Here is a 15454-nt window from a genome sequence, read left to right as displayed (position 1 = left end):
CTTCAGGTTTCTCCAAGCTCAGTAGTGAAATGTCAAGCTGAGTGCTACGATAATCTAATAATCTTTAGGAATAGTTCTGGAGTGTTTAGTATTCGCAGGGTGGTCAAACTCCGAGTTCAGTCAGTCGTAATCATTGTGCTGGAGCATGGTCAAGATGAGAAGTTTGGCCTGGACCCTGTGGCCATCTGGCCGTGGGAAAACCAGCTGCCTCCTGCAGTAGCAATGCCCATCATCCATCATGATAAATCTACATTTCTACCAAGAAACCTTCATTCTGCAGCTTACCTCCCTGTGCATAAATGGCCACGCTCTACAAATAGCATCATTGAGGGTTGTTTAGGTTTCACATGGGCTTTTGGAGGAAACTCACACCAAACACCCTGGTGCAGCTGTGGGTAGATGTGCCAAGCCTTGCAAATGTCCACAGCCTTGGTGGTGCCTCCTGGAAAGAAGAGTGCCCTTAAATCATTTGGCCCAAAGGGTGTAGAAAGGCACCTGTGAAGGCACAGGGTCCTCCCAAAGAAAAGGCAGATAAAGAGCCTTTAAAAAACTGCTTTCAGTGACACAGAATAGGAGCCATCCATCCTGATGCTGACTTCTCTGTCACTTGCTGACTGAGGGAAATAGATGCTTGTGACACAGGAATTCCATTCCACTGAGTTCAGATGCCTCAGGTAGGCCAGATAAATCACGATTTGGCTACTTTGATGCTTTAGTATCATCTCCGCTGATGCTAAAGGGAATCTAGACTAGTAGCTCTCTTGTAGACATCAGCCCCAGAGGCATCTAGCATCCAGGGAGCTGAGACGTGAATCTCAGCTGGCTTGTCTCTGCCTTTAAGCTGCAATCTGAGAAAAAGGAAGCCTGGCTGAAAGCAAAGGCAGCAGAGACATAAAACAGATGCGAAACGTTGAGAAAGATAAAAGCTATGAGATGACCAACAGTCCTGGGAGGCTAAGGGCACTTCTCTAAAAATGAGGCAGCACGAGGAAACAACAGGAGGGAAAAAGGCAGGGTTGGACCAGTGCAGGAAGATGAAAATTTCCTTTCAACACTGAAAGTAACAGTTTCTAAAATCCACCTTCTCTGTCCCTCCCAAAATGTAAATGCTGGTAGTTACCCCTGTGAAAATCTGGAGCAGTTTTGTGGTAGTAAGTAGCAGATTCTTGGCTACTGGAGCCTCAACGTGGCAGATGGTTTTTTTGGAAAATGACACTTGCGGAGCCCAGCTGGTAACCACAGCTGAGATCTCCCTATCAGGGATCTTACAAGTCAACTGCTGCATCGGCTTTGATTTCACTGGAAACAGCGGCTGGGCTGCTGGAAATTGCACCCAGGTGTTGTGTGAAGAGGTCAGACGTGGCCAGCGGTCCCCAGGCCAAGAACGGACCCACTTCAGGCAATTCCCCATGTTTACCACCAGAAATGTCTGCATTAACTGTGATATTGCTGGAATGTTCAGCAAGTAATTTCTCCTTTATAGGTGATCTGTTAAAAAAAAGTCCTCCCCTGGGCTCAGCTAATATTTAGGTCTATTCTGGGCCAGAGCTGGTCTTCCTCTTCCCGTGACTGCCCAAGGCACCTTGCTTTGGAAAGGCCGATCTGCTGCCAGCCTGCTGCTAAACCAAGCCAGAAGCAGGCGTTTTCCACCCCCCGGCAGGAAATGTTGGCATTTTGAAACAGACCCCTTCTGAACCACATGAGAAACTTGGAATATTAAAAGATTTTCCTGAATAAAAGGGTGGAAGAATGTTTCAACTTACACGTGTCAAAATGAAAATCAGTCAACAATTTGCCTCAAAAGTAAACAACACAGCATATGGGGAACTCTGTTGTTGCTGCTGTTGTTATTAAAACCTTCATGCTCCCAGAAAATTTTGCAGAAGTGACATTTTTAGATGTGGGGGGGAAGCGTGTGACATGTATGACCAGTTGTATTTGCTTTCCTCTCAAAAAAAAACATCAAAAGGGCTTTTTGACATCATCTCTGCGGGGGGCTGGATGTTGTATCACCAGCACAAATGACGGGGTTGCACTTTTTTTATTATTAATCTCTTGCACCAGGTCTCCATGTGTCTGACAATAAGTGAAGGACCTCCAAGTGTTTTCAGTGTCACCTGCAAACTGGTTTTCATATCCTAACCTCCCCTCAGATCAAGAAAATACAGCTTTCTTTGTACCATCTGATCTGGATGTGATTTAACCCTCCTTTTCCAATAGTTTCTGTGTCCTCAAACTTTGTCTCTAAAACTTACTTCTTGCGCCCATGCCATATGCACACCCACCTGGATGTGTTATGTGCTATGTTATGTTTTATGCTGTGCTAAGTGCTATGCACACACACCTAACCATGATGTGTTATAAGTAGAGATAGCTGTGGATTTTCCATCCTGTCATTTTCCAACAGAAAAAGCAGATTCAAAAACATCAAATTTCGCTGTGGAAAAACAGAAGTCCTTTTCCCCTGTATGAACAGCCCCCAAATAAAGGGGGGATTAAATGCAACTAGCAGACAGTACATACTCAAGGGACTGCTTGCATGATGTAGGGTTTGGGAATTACATCTATCCTCTGAAAAAAAAAAAAAAAGTTTTTTAAAAAAAGTTTTAAAACTATTTTTTACCGAAGTTGCATTTTCCAAGACAAGAGACTCTATGAACTCTAGCAGCAAGGTTCTCTGAAGATCAGGATTTACCCTTTGGTAAAGCATAGTCCTGACAGTCCTTCCAGCACCACAGTGGCAGGGCTGCATGACACGGACCATGTTTTCCTGCAGATATCACAGCCAATAATACTTTCCTATCGTGAAGTGTGTTGGTATGTGCTCAGAAACTGATCCTAGTGTCACAGAGGTGAAATACAGTTACCTGGGATCTTCCTGTGGCATGGATAATTTGCTGGTTGTTCCCTGTGTTTCTGTGTTTGTTCCCCCTTTAAACCATCCTAGTCTTTCATCTGGCTTTGTAGTCCTCCAGATGAGCCAGTGAGCAGCTCACCTGAGCCAGTCGAGGTGTGCTAACACACAGACTGGATGATAATACACCATAAGAGATTACGTCCCTCCTTTCTCACCCTCCATTTTTTGGGATTTAAACATCTACCCAAGCCAAGGCAAGAGTTATTCAGATTATTTAATATTTCACCAAATAGATGAGCTGATTGATTTGTTTTCTATAAATAATTTCCTTTTTACTTTTAGGCATGCTGGAAAAGGAAACGTATCTATTCCATAGCTCTAGCCTTATCTACAATCCAGCTCCAAGTCCTCTGAAAATTGCCCCAGCTTTCTGAATGCTGTTGTAGAGCAAACACATGTTACAGCTGCTCTATGGTGTTTAAAGGACAGAGGCACCTAAACTATTGCTCCCCTGGCTTCTGTTTCCAGTGAGTGAAAAATATCTTACGGACCGAACATTGCTGATCACCAAATGCTGCAGAATTGTTGCTTGTTGCCTATTCTCTAACAGGGATGCACCAAAAATAGAAACAGCTGCATCTTTCAATTGGGTGAAATTTGAATAATGTCGCTGTGCTCGAAATAAAATGGGGAAGCCGTGTGGAGTGAGGGGCTCGATCTGATAACTGCAAAGGAGACCAAATTTCAGCATTCTGTGGCAGATATAATTCGAGATTTTTTGACCCAAAGATCAAGTAATACTTGAATTTGGGATTCTAGTATATTCTTATGAAGGCAGCAGCATCAGCACAAAGGATTACAGTAGGCTGCTCAGGGAATGGTCTCACCAGCTGATGCTGCTGATGGACAGATGTAGCAGACCAGTGATTGCCAGATGATCTCAGTGAGATTTTAAACCAGGAACATAAGAGAGCTGTTTTTCTTCTGTAACTCTTTGAATGATTTTACTGGTTTTAACATAATTTACTTAAATTGGTGGAATTTTCTGAAGAGTTTAAGTTTTAACCTGACTTGTCACTACCAGCCATTCAAGAGCACCTGTCAGCTGTAATTCTTAGGAATTATACATCTCTCTTATTTAGCAATATAGAAGAAAGTAGCCCCCAAATCCATCCCCTTCTGTGATGCTGCCTTCTGCTGTTCTTGCCTATAAGGCTGAACCCACAGGTGCTCCTCAGCACAGGTGTCGAACCAGTACAGTGCACAGCAAGGCTGATAATTAGTAGGATACTCTGCAACAGTCAAACTGAGAGCAATTTCTGCACGTGAAATGGATGAACAAAGTAATTTAGGTCCTGCAGTACCTAAATATGTTTGAAGACTGAGGTGCTGATGTAGGACAGAGGGGCCATGACTGGCCAACGTGGGACTGGTGCTTGCTGCTGAGCTCTGTAGGAGACAAGAGGGTGAATGAGAAGCAGGGCTCAGTCCTGATGGAGTGAGTTTGTGCCTCCAGATCTCCCCAGCACTGACCGAAAGGCTTTTTAGGATCCTTCTTGCCCGGTCTGTTGCCAATCTGTGGTTTTCCTGGGGGTCACACCTCTGTGGCTCTCACCCTCCTCTTCCTCCTGGTGGCTGTGGGTCCCCAGGGCCTCCCACGGGCTGGCCCTTTGCAACGCTTGCATCCTTCACATATTCAAGCTCATTTGTCACGTTCCCCCATTTACTCATTGCGCAGTGATGCATATTTACTAATTCTAACATTTCCTCGTTAGTCATTCCCTCCAGGCCCATTAATCACTATAAATTCCCAAACGAGAGGCCACAGTACATCGTTCCTTCCAACAGACAGCTGACACGTAGTAATTAGGCAGCTGAACATAAAAATAATGAGGCTGAGGCTCCTGCAGATCTCTTTCCCCCTCTCGGCACCTCGGGGGCAGCCTTTCTGCAACACGCCTGGCCCCACAAGCCACCGCTCACACCGCGCCTGCACAAGCTGCTCCCGGGCACAGACGTGTCTGTTTCTCCTTCTTTTCCCCAAAAACCTGCTACCTGATCCATTGAAGAGGTACCCAAGCATTTAGCTTTGTGACTTCTGGCGGTGTTTTTCTGTCCATGACATCAGCCTAGACACTGAATTATTGAATCTCTCTGCCTCCCCTGTGTCCCCATCATGCAGGGACTGGTCCAGCTCCCATTGTTGCTCTCTACCTGCTGCTCCAGAAAACCCTCGTGCCAAGCTGCCCTGCCAGTTTGCCACAGACTCTCCAACTCAGGGCACACTCTTGGAAATAATGCAGCTTTTCACAATGGGTTTACACGCTGAAATAAATAACATGATTCAGGCGTTGGTTTGACTGCCATGTGCAATGCAAAAATGTTCTGAGCAACCAAAAGGCTTTTTGTGTCCAGCCTAATTTTCCTGTTTTCTTGTATTTTCCCTCTTCCTCTCTACACTGCACTGCTAGGGAGCAGTGCTGTAGATTTTTTTCTCTTTTTTTTTTTTTTTGTTTGGTTTTGGCCAGGAGGCTTTAGTGGTGATCACTTTTGTTTACCACAGAAATGCCCTGGGAACCAAGTGTCCATGTAGAGGGGCACAGCACCCTCCTGTCCAAACCACACCAGCATGCCTGTCATCGCTGGCCAAACAGGAGTTACTGGCAAGTAGTAATAAACTTCCTCGGTAGTTCTTTTCTTCTCCTCATCCCTTCTGAAGCAATGTATCTGCGCTGCATTTGGCTTAAATAGCCCCTTGGTCTGCTTTGTTTATGGTAATTTCTTTATTCCTGTGAGAGAGAGAGGGAAGCCAGCACTGAACTGATATTGTTATGGGACTACAGATGGGCAGATGGTTTGAAAAAATGATTGCAAGATTTCACTTGCACTCTGGGCCTGTCTTTCACATTTGGGTGCAAAGACCAAGTTTGTCTTCTGTCACAGGGAGCCTCGTTTAGATTCCCTAAAATTGGAAATCAGTTTGAAGGCAAATCCCCAAGGTCAGTGACGCCACAGATTTGGAGGTTAAGGATTTGAGGTTAAGAACTGACAATGAGGATGTTGAGGCAAGATTATGGAAATGAGGATCTGCAGCAAATTCTCTCTTGTTTCCCCCTTGTAACCTGCTAATGACATTAGTGTCCGCCTTTGGCGGCCCCTTCTCAAAGGGGAACTTTCTTTAGCACTAAAGGAGCTTCTATGAGTCCCAGAGATACCGGCAGTAAAACATGTGGGCAAATCTGCTAAGACCCAGATATGGGACACAGTCCTTAAAAGCCCGGCACCGACTTAGAAGAAATGACCTGAAACGAGGAGCAGAGCAAAAAAGAGAGTGGGGAGTTGGCCCCCACCGCGGCATCCCCGCACCAGTCACCACAGCCGCTTTCCCCCCCCGCTGCCGCTGAATGTACTCGGCTAAAAACTCAATCTTCACATCTCCCAGGTGAACTGGAGCACTCCCACTATCCCTTCTTGCACCTGCAAGGCTGAGATTTGGAGGGATTAAAGCCAGGATCGTAAAGCACTACCTATTGACGCTGCTTGCCCAGCTCGCACCACCCAGCTCCCAGCTCCGCGGAGCAAGCGAGCAGCCTGTGTAATGTATTTTCGTGTCGCTAATGCAAGTCGCTGCCAGGAGGTAGCCAGACTCGTCTACTCCAGGGAGAGTTTCTGGACATCTGGCCCATGGCTGGAAATTTCTGCTGGAAGTACTTGGCCCATCTTCCTCTAGGAGCACTGCGCGAGCTGGGCTGGATTTCATTTCTGCAGGGTGGTGGTTCAGTGAATAAAACAAAGGACCCTTGTTTTCCTGCAAGGTCGTGTTTCGTCTCATGCACTACAGCTTGGCTGCTGCAAGTGAGGCTTCCTCCTGAAGCCAGTGTGACACCACATGTTTCCTCCTTCTTTTTCTCACGATGTTCCCACTCTAACTTCAAGGACAGACGACTGAGGACAGCCAGATAGGAGACGTAGCAGAAGTGCATTGTTCCACATGAAGGTGGTGGGCTGAGCTGTAGGACTCATTACCCTGTTTCTTGTCTGAAGGACTTTTCTACTGGTGTTAGTGAGATCAGGCCCACTCCTCTCCTGTGACCAGGTGGCAGAAATTGGGATCAGTTTGCTCCTTTTCTTTAAATATTTTATCGAGCGATAGCTAATGAAAACCTGCAAGATATTTTTTAACCATGAAGTTAGCAAGATATATTTTATAAGGACAGCAAACTATCCATGTGGATGGAGTTATTAAGTGTGGATAAATAATGTGTATGCTGTTTGAGAAGCACCTTACGCACCTCTCTAAAAGACCTGCCCTTCTATCGATCTCAGATGTATGAATTTACGGCCTTGTTATGAATTTCCTGATGCCTCAGCTCCCAAACATTGAAGCATTCATTCAGAGTAGCTATAGCTTTACAAATAGATTTTTTTTTTTCAGAAATAGTTTTTCCATCTGTTTGTTCCATTTTCCCATCTGTTCCTCCAGCCTCTTAGTCTTGTTCAACCTGTTTATGAAGATTGCTTTTAAGTGGAATATATATATATATTTTCCATTACAGGACAATTGTTTCTTTCACAGTGGTTTGATTTGTTCTTAAACTGCCTCTCTGAACTGCTCTGGGTGCTTTTCCTGCTGACCCAGTCACCTTTCCAATGGGTGTTTTAATCCATTGATGTGACCGTATGCTTTGAGGCCACGAGGAGCTATTGTTGGATGCCTGGTGGTCACTGCAGGGCCCAGGGCTGGAGCCCTCTGAGACACCCAGCACACCCTGGGGGTGGCATCAGGGTGTCCTCCTCGGTGCCACAGAGCTCTGACATCAGGACATTTGAGCTGAATCATGCATATAACCTTTCAGCAAAATGGGACACTTATACTACCAGAAGAATCAGGGTAGTAGGAAACCCTGCTACTGCTCCCTGCCCCAGAGAGTGCTCTCTACCCTGATGCCTTTCAGTCATCAGCTTGGGGACATTTCCTGCAAATACACTTGTCTTCTGTGCTCACTGGCCAGATATCTTAAAAAAAAAAAAAAAAAAAGTAGAGGTCCCCACTGAAGATGTTCTGCCACCACCTTCCAAGAGCTCCCTTACTGAAGGACCTGGAGTAGCCTCTGAGAGGTACCCAGGGCAGTCCCCAGCCCATGTTCGACCAGTCTGGAAAAAGTTCCCAGGAACCACCAGACAGTATTTTATTAAAGCTCAATCAGAAGCTGCAGAATTTGTCTCCCTGTAATTGTCTGAGAGACACAAGCGAGCACTCTTCGAGGAGCTATCATTTCTGCTACTAAGAGAGCACACATTTGCGTCTCCCCAGGCCACCCAAAAAGGGATCTTTGATTTGTCAAAATATTCCTTTATGCAGGGGAATGGAGAGCTTGGAAGATATCCAAAAATGTGTTAATCTACACTTTTTAAATTTCTCTTTTTATGTAAGGAGGGGGGGAACTAATAATAAGCTTGTAAATCATGTGGTTAAGTTTAAAGAAAAATGCTTTGGGAAAGTTTTCCAGTCTTCTGCGAGACATTTTGTTTTTGTTCCTTCTGTCTCCACAAGACTTTTGCCTTCTACTCTTTGCCAGCAGGAGGAAGACTGGAAAAATTCTGCTGGTCCTGTTATCACAAGTGACAATGGCGGAGTGTTTTTGTTGTTATCCTTCTCCTTCTGGTAGAATGAGATCAGACCCTCCGTTTAGCTAAAAACAAGACATCTTTTTTGTTCCAGATGTGCTAAGCAAGAGAGCTATTTGTAAACAATGTTTTGTTTTGTTTTGTTGTTGTGTTTTTTTTTCCCTGTTCAACAAGAAGCTGAAAACTTCCTTGTGTGGTCATGAGCCTTTGTAGGCTGCTGCGCTCCATCTTTCAGGTAAAAGTGCTCACAAAAATCTTGGGTGCAAAGGAGACCCCCAACTCCTGGTCACCTGCAGGACTTCTCCAGAAGGACTTGGCCCAAGCACTGGCCTTCCTGTCTCAGTGCAGCCATCCACTTCTTTCAAAGGTGTATGCTTAAGAGCATTGTGCTAAGACACTTATATGATGGGGGAAGCAGCCTTTCGCAGCAGCTTTTGGTCTCGGCAGTGGTTTTATTTTAGGATGTGCTTTTGGCCACTCGGAGCTAAGCAGAAATGACCTACAAATTACAGCCACGGACAACTGTTTGGTCCTTGGGCTCTTGGGTGCAAGATGCAGTCCTCCATGTTTGATCATGTTTTGAGCAAAGCTCAAGGCTTTACAAAATTTAATAAAAAGTTTATCCACCACCAACCTGGGTTGGTTTGGTTATCTTTGTTCCCGGAAAACAAAGACTCTGTGTTCACAGATAAATTCCCCCCATATGTGCGTTTCCTTGAACTGGACAAAAGCTTGCTAGAAGAGAACAGTTCTCCCTTTGGGCAATGATGCATTCCCCCATGCTCGTGGTATGCACTATTCCCTTCGTTCACTTTGTTACTTCTTGCAGTTCAGCTTCCATACGCCGCTGCTCATGTGTGGTGCCAATGCTGCTGGTGATGAATTTCTTGCCGAGCTGACTTGAGCAATGTCTCTCTGAAGTAATCATTTTCTATCTCCCTAGCGCTTAGCTGAGCACATAGACCCCAAGCTCCAAGCTGAGCTCCAAGACCTTTCACCAAGCATCCATCAGCACTGAGTTCATGCTAAGCAAGACACTACCCTGTTCCAGAGGCTGAGCAAACCACATGCCTATGCTGTAACTAATTATTTCTATTGGCTGATTGCTTTTTAATGCGTCTGTTTTACAGGTAAACAGATTTATCTTAGAAAGGCAAATGTAATAATAATGTTGGGTTTTATTCATTGCCTTTCTTCCGAGACTGAAGGGCTATATGTTGAAATAGGTGTAAGCCTCACACAGAATTCAGCTGATTTTTGTACCCATGCAGCATGGATGTCCCAGATTGTTGGGACAGATCAGGAAAGCCTGACAAAAACTGTGGAGCCTCCTAGCAGGACTCCATAAATTGGTGATATTAACCAGGTGGTCTGCAATCCAAAATTCCTCATGAACCTCCCCACTTGAAAAGGAACATTTTCTAATTTGCAAATCCCCTGGAGAAAGTGGTTTCTGGTGCAAGGAGACCACCACATAGAGCACCACTCACACACCTCAAGAACATCAGCCCTTTGTGGTATTCAACTCACCCTTGTGATCCCAGTTGCAAACCTGAGCACAATTTCCAAATTGTGAACGTGCTTGCACATTGCTAGTACTGCAAAAGTGCTCAGAGATGTCTCAGACCAGACAACCAAAGGAGATCTTAAAAACAGTGCTTGACCCCAAACTCTTGTGACTGAAACATCAGAAGGGTGGATGGAGGCACAGAAGGAGACAGCAAAGCACAGCTCAGTTGTGCACAACTGAGAATCTCGGGAAAGGGAATGGAACCTGAGAAGCTCTTTCAGACTGACAAAATAAGGAAAGAGAAGACATTGATTAAATTAAAATTCTTGGAGGGATATGTCAAGTGTGTGCTGAAATTGAAGCCCTACCTCCACAGGCTGATAGCACCATCTGGGTGACATCCTCACCCTAGGTACTCCCGCACCTTTTTAAATTCCACTAAAAAAAAAAAATGGGTCTTGAAAATAAAACGTTATGGCCAGAGATATTCAGTAGTGACAGTGGCTGCCTTCTTTTCAGCACATGGCCAACCTCTCCAAAGCACTGGGCTGGGAGAGGGGAGAAGACCTTTACCTGCTGCTCACTGTGGGCACAGGGCATGGTGAAAAAAACAGGACCGAGGCATCTGGCAGCAGCTTTTGGGGCTGGACTTCAGTTTGCCTGCCGGGCTGGGGTTGCAGCTGGCTGGCCTGATCTCCCTCCCTCTCACTGGCTCTCACTGAGAGCAGAACATGCCTTCTCCTGCTGATTTCTGCTTGCCATATTGATTGCAGCAGGGTATAATGGAGACAAGTCAGGCAGAAAGCCAGCCACCCTTGGGAATGATTAAAGAGCAGGCAGAAAAGGATAGAAGTGAAGAAAAACAGGCTGACACTTAGGACGTGCTGGATTTGGAGCAAATTATGCCCCTTTCTCCACCTCACCCCATCCTGGTACTCGGGACCACGCAGCAGCACCTCTTTTTTCAGCTCTGCCCAAAGAGAGGCATGGTATCGACCCTCATGTATGCGGGGAACAAAATCCCCAGAACTCATACAATATCCCCATTGTGCATGGATTTGCAGACTGATTATTCAGAGCGTAGCCAAGGAAAGGTAAGGCTATGACCCATTGTTTTCGTGCGATCAATTGAATACTGTCATTTGCATTTAAAACGCTCCGAATTCGCACTGTCAATATGCCAAACAGCTGCTCGGGCTTTTCAGCATTCCATGGTGACAATCACACTATCGTACATCATTGGCACCAGGATTTGCAATACTCTCAGTGTCAAAATTTTGCGTTTTTTTTTTTTCAAAAAAAAAAAATCCCCCCCCAAATACCCAAACCTGTGAAAAATCCGCTTTTAAAATGATCGTGTTCGATGCTGCTAACCAGGCCTTCACAGATGCCAACATATCAAAATTCATCTCTTTTCTTCCTCTCCTACAATTAAAAGGTAGTTAAGAAAGAGGCTGTTCCTGATAGATCCACCTTCTGTTTTCTCCTTTGTATGCGTATTATTCATTAGCAGTCTAATAAGAGTTTCAAAATGCTCTGTGCCTCTGCCAGCAGGGCATATGTATGTAGACATGTGCTTGTGACAGATAAGTACATAAACAGCATATTGGCACCAGAAAGACATCTGTGCCTAGAAAAATGCTTGTGATATGTACATAAATGACATTTTAGCTCTAGTCAAGTCCTTGTGGCTTTGAGAGGAATATGTGACTGTACTCTTCTCTGTGAATACTGAAAAGGTGCGTCTTAGGAAGGAGAGCGTTTTGAAGGTTTGCTGGGAGCCGAAGGAAGAGCTCTGATGCAGGGAACTGATGCTGGCATGCCACGAGCATGGCCTGGCACCCCCAAAATCTGACTCGATGCATCCACACAGTGCACGTCGCTGAATGGGGCTGGCAAAAGCAATGCAGCCCCTGGCTGAAAAGAGAATAAAATCTCATCCCAAAGACCAAAAAGTGGGGGTGAGCTGGGGTGTGGGGGCACAGGGAGTGCTCCCCACAGTGTTGCTCCAACCTGCATTTAATTATCTGGCTGACAAATGTGAACAAAAGCCCTTCACCACAAATGCCTCCTACAGTAGAAAAGGGAAATTTTGGTGTGTTACAGAAGGGGACCAAGTGTGCCATCCTCTGGCATCCTTCCTGGGTTGCACCATGGGCCCCTTTGTAGGTGTACTCATAACCCTTGGATAAGGCTCATTATGCCTCAGTTTACCCGCTCATGGTGACAGTTGCCTAGCTGATAGCTGTAATTCATGCTGGAAACTTCATTGTGGCCAGGAGATAATGAGTGAGAGGCCTGTGGGAGAATATTTGCATCTGCTCATCGGTAGAAGACAGAGAAGATGGAAAATTGGAGGCACTTAAGTATTTGCCATGCATGCCCGGCAGTAAATATGGACTGTCCTCCCTGATTTCAGGGCTTGGAGTCAGACTACCAGGGGTATTTGAGCCCTGAGCTCCCATGGGAGCACTTATGTCCCAGTGAAGTCACCCAAAGTGAGGAACTTGAGCTTTACCCCTGCGTAAGCACTGGGTTCAAGCATGTCATCCAGAGCTTGCTCTGGGAGGTACAGGTGCCCCGGGACTCTCAGCTCTTCAATTTCTGCAATTACAAATCTGCTGTAGATTTCACAAGATTCAATAATGCAAATTCTAGAAGGAAATGAGTGTCCAAAGCTGCCATTGCCCCTGGGTCCGTTAGGACCCACCTGGGTTGGATCAAGAAACGGCAGCTGTGCATGCACGAAGCCCTTTGGGACGTGGCCCTAGCACGCACATTGGGGTGGTCCCTGCTGTTCACCAGCTTGCTCGTGGTGAAAACCCTTACAGCTCTGATGTGAGGAAGAAAGAGCAGCAAAATATGCCGTGGTTCCTTTGACTTTGCTGGAGCCTGTTGGTTGACATGACCCGAGCATGCAGCTCCCCAGGCAGGTGGGGATCTCACACCTCCAGCCTCCTCGAAGCCTTGCAGGCTGCAAGGGGAACCGCAGAGTTGTTACTTGACTGAAAAAAAAAAGTGTTCGGGGGGAAAATTGTCTCCAGTCACTCTCATTTTGCATGTGATTTTTCCTACATATGTTTCTAATCATTAAGAAATTCTGTAGCTTAAATAATGCTCTGAAAGTACGGTAACTGTTGGACTACATTCTGTTGTAACCTTATTGAATTTCACTTCTCTGGAAAAAATAATGGGATACTATATCTTGAAAAACAAATGGTAATTGCATTTTTAACAGAATGTTTCTCTTTGTGTTTCAAAACCTTCTGCACACAGTTAGACATCTAGCCAGGGAAGAAGGTACAAAGCATATGGGCCAATTTCTGTCTGTTGGCTGTTCAAGATGCCTTAATATTTAAGCAGTGATGGGTGTGTGTCCATGCAATATGGCACAGTGTATCTATCTACCCCGTGTCTGCGAGCTCAGGTGAGGTGGCCAAAAAGTTGTGTACTGGGGTCAGAAGAGGCATTCCAGGAGGAGCTGGGGAAGGTGGATTTATGTCTGCTCCCTATTAGGTGTCATGGTACCGTCCTTATCTCACATTAATTTGCATTTGGGCAATTAGGTACACTGAAGACTGATGTTCTTGTGCTCATGGTGAGGACCAGAGACACAAGTTCATCTTCCAGGTGACCAAGATGTTACAGCGAAGGGTTCTGTAGAGACTGCAAAAATCGGATTTGTGCAGCACTTCTGCATTGCCCATACACCAGAGTGCTATCACTTCCTGAGTGCTTTGGGGATGTGCACATCACCATGAGCTGATTTGATTAAAAAATGGGACCCAAAACAGCATCGTTGCAATGCAGTTTGGCAACGTGCTGGTGTTGTCTACCAAGGTTAGGAAAGCCGTGGTAATACCAGAATCCCCTTCCCTCATTTTTAGTAAATCTAACATGTTAAGGACTTTGTGAAGAGATGCATTTGGACATGTGAAGCTTCAAGGCAAAGTAATAGGCATGAGGTTTCTGACTGACAAGACACATGTGAGTACATGCAAAATGTGCTCCTCCAGCTAAAAATAACATTTCTCCTGTCAACCACGATGCATCCACCCCCACAACACCACCCAGAAGAACACATTAACACCTTGGCTTTGCACGTAGCCCAATTCACAGCAGCCACAAGTGGTAGAGGGATCTGCACTCTGTGCATGCTGACAAATCATATGGCATAGCGAAGAACAGAGGAGTGAAACTGGGCTAGCAGAAGTTGACGCCTTATCATCACAGTCCCTTTGAGCATGCTGTAGGCTGACACCTCCACCAACCGAGTCATCTCCCCGATGCCAGGATGAAGAGCACGAGCCCACTATCCTGATTTAGCCTCCGAGGCTCGGCTCGCCACACCAGGAAGGTGCATCGATGCAGACAGGTGGAGGAGCACTTCAGGTGTGTTGGCATGGGGACGAGCAAAGAATGTCCAACCACTGCTCCTCACAGCTGTGCTACAGTGATGAGTAAAATGCACCTTGTAGACCAGTGATGTGGGATATTTCTCCCAGTACTGCTTCTCATTTTGTGCCTAATACCATCCAGAAACCTGTAAATAGCATTTCAAACCAAGAACTGTTGGGTTGCAAATAGGCATCACCCTTGGGAAGGAATCCTACAGTACCTAAGGCACAGGTCTGTCATATAGGCTGCGTGTGCTTCCACTGGCACCACAGTCCAAGGCAGTGGAAGACATGGACAGTAAAGCTTTCAAAAGAGTTAAAAGACTAGAGAAATATCATTTTTTTGCCCAAAGATTACTTCCTGTCAAAATCTGCTTCTTTTTTCTCTTATAAGTCAAAGCTTTCTGAAAAGTGCTGAACACAATAAAAATTTACCATGCTAACCTTCTTACCATAATTTCTGGGCAAGTCTTTTTGAAAATCATCATTGACAGTTCAAATTTAGTTTGTTTGCACAGTACAGTTCTTAAAAGGTTAAAAAATGTTGTGAAAATATGGGCAGCTGGCAAGGCTGATTCATGGACACAGACGTCACCATCAGACCATTGCAGTCTTCTCCTGGACAGCACGAAGCTTTACTCAGAGGAGATTTTCGGAAACCCAGGAGATTAAAAAAACATAAATTCCAATCTCTCCTTTAGCCGGCAAGCGCATGAGCCTATGTTCTCACTCCTGAAATTAAGCTCTTTAACTCTCATCTAAGTGGCCAGGCAGAGCCTTGGGCTCTTGCAGCTCTTCCCTTGCCTGAACTTCACCCGACGCCAGCAAAGCCAAGAAGGCTTTGGAGGGCGTTGAAGGCATCTAGCCCTTCACAGATGGTGCTTAGCAGTTAACAGGATCAGCACCTCAGCAACTTGCAGGCTGTCCATCACCTCAGATGCCTTACAGTTTTTAAATTATGTAACGCCCACCATATGTAATTAGCTAAGTAAGCCGCTTTCACAACCTCGAATGTTTGTAATGCTTATAATCCTGGTTGGGTATCAGTATAAAGGAGCTCTT

This window comes from Cygnus atratus, chromosome 8 (genome assembly GCF_013377495.2).
Source record: "Cygnus atratus isolate AKBS03 ecotype Queensland, Australia chromosome 8, CAtr_DNAZoo_HiC_assembly, whole genome shotgun sequence".
Classification (NCBI taxonomy): Eukaryota; Metazoa; Chordata; class Aves; order Anseriformes; family Anatidae; genus Cygnus; species Cygnus atratus.
This window is presented reverse-complemented; position numbering follows the sequence as displayed.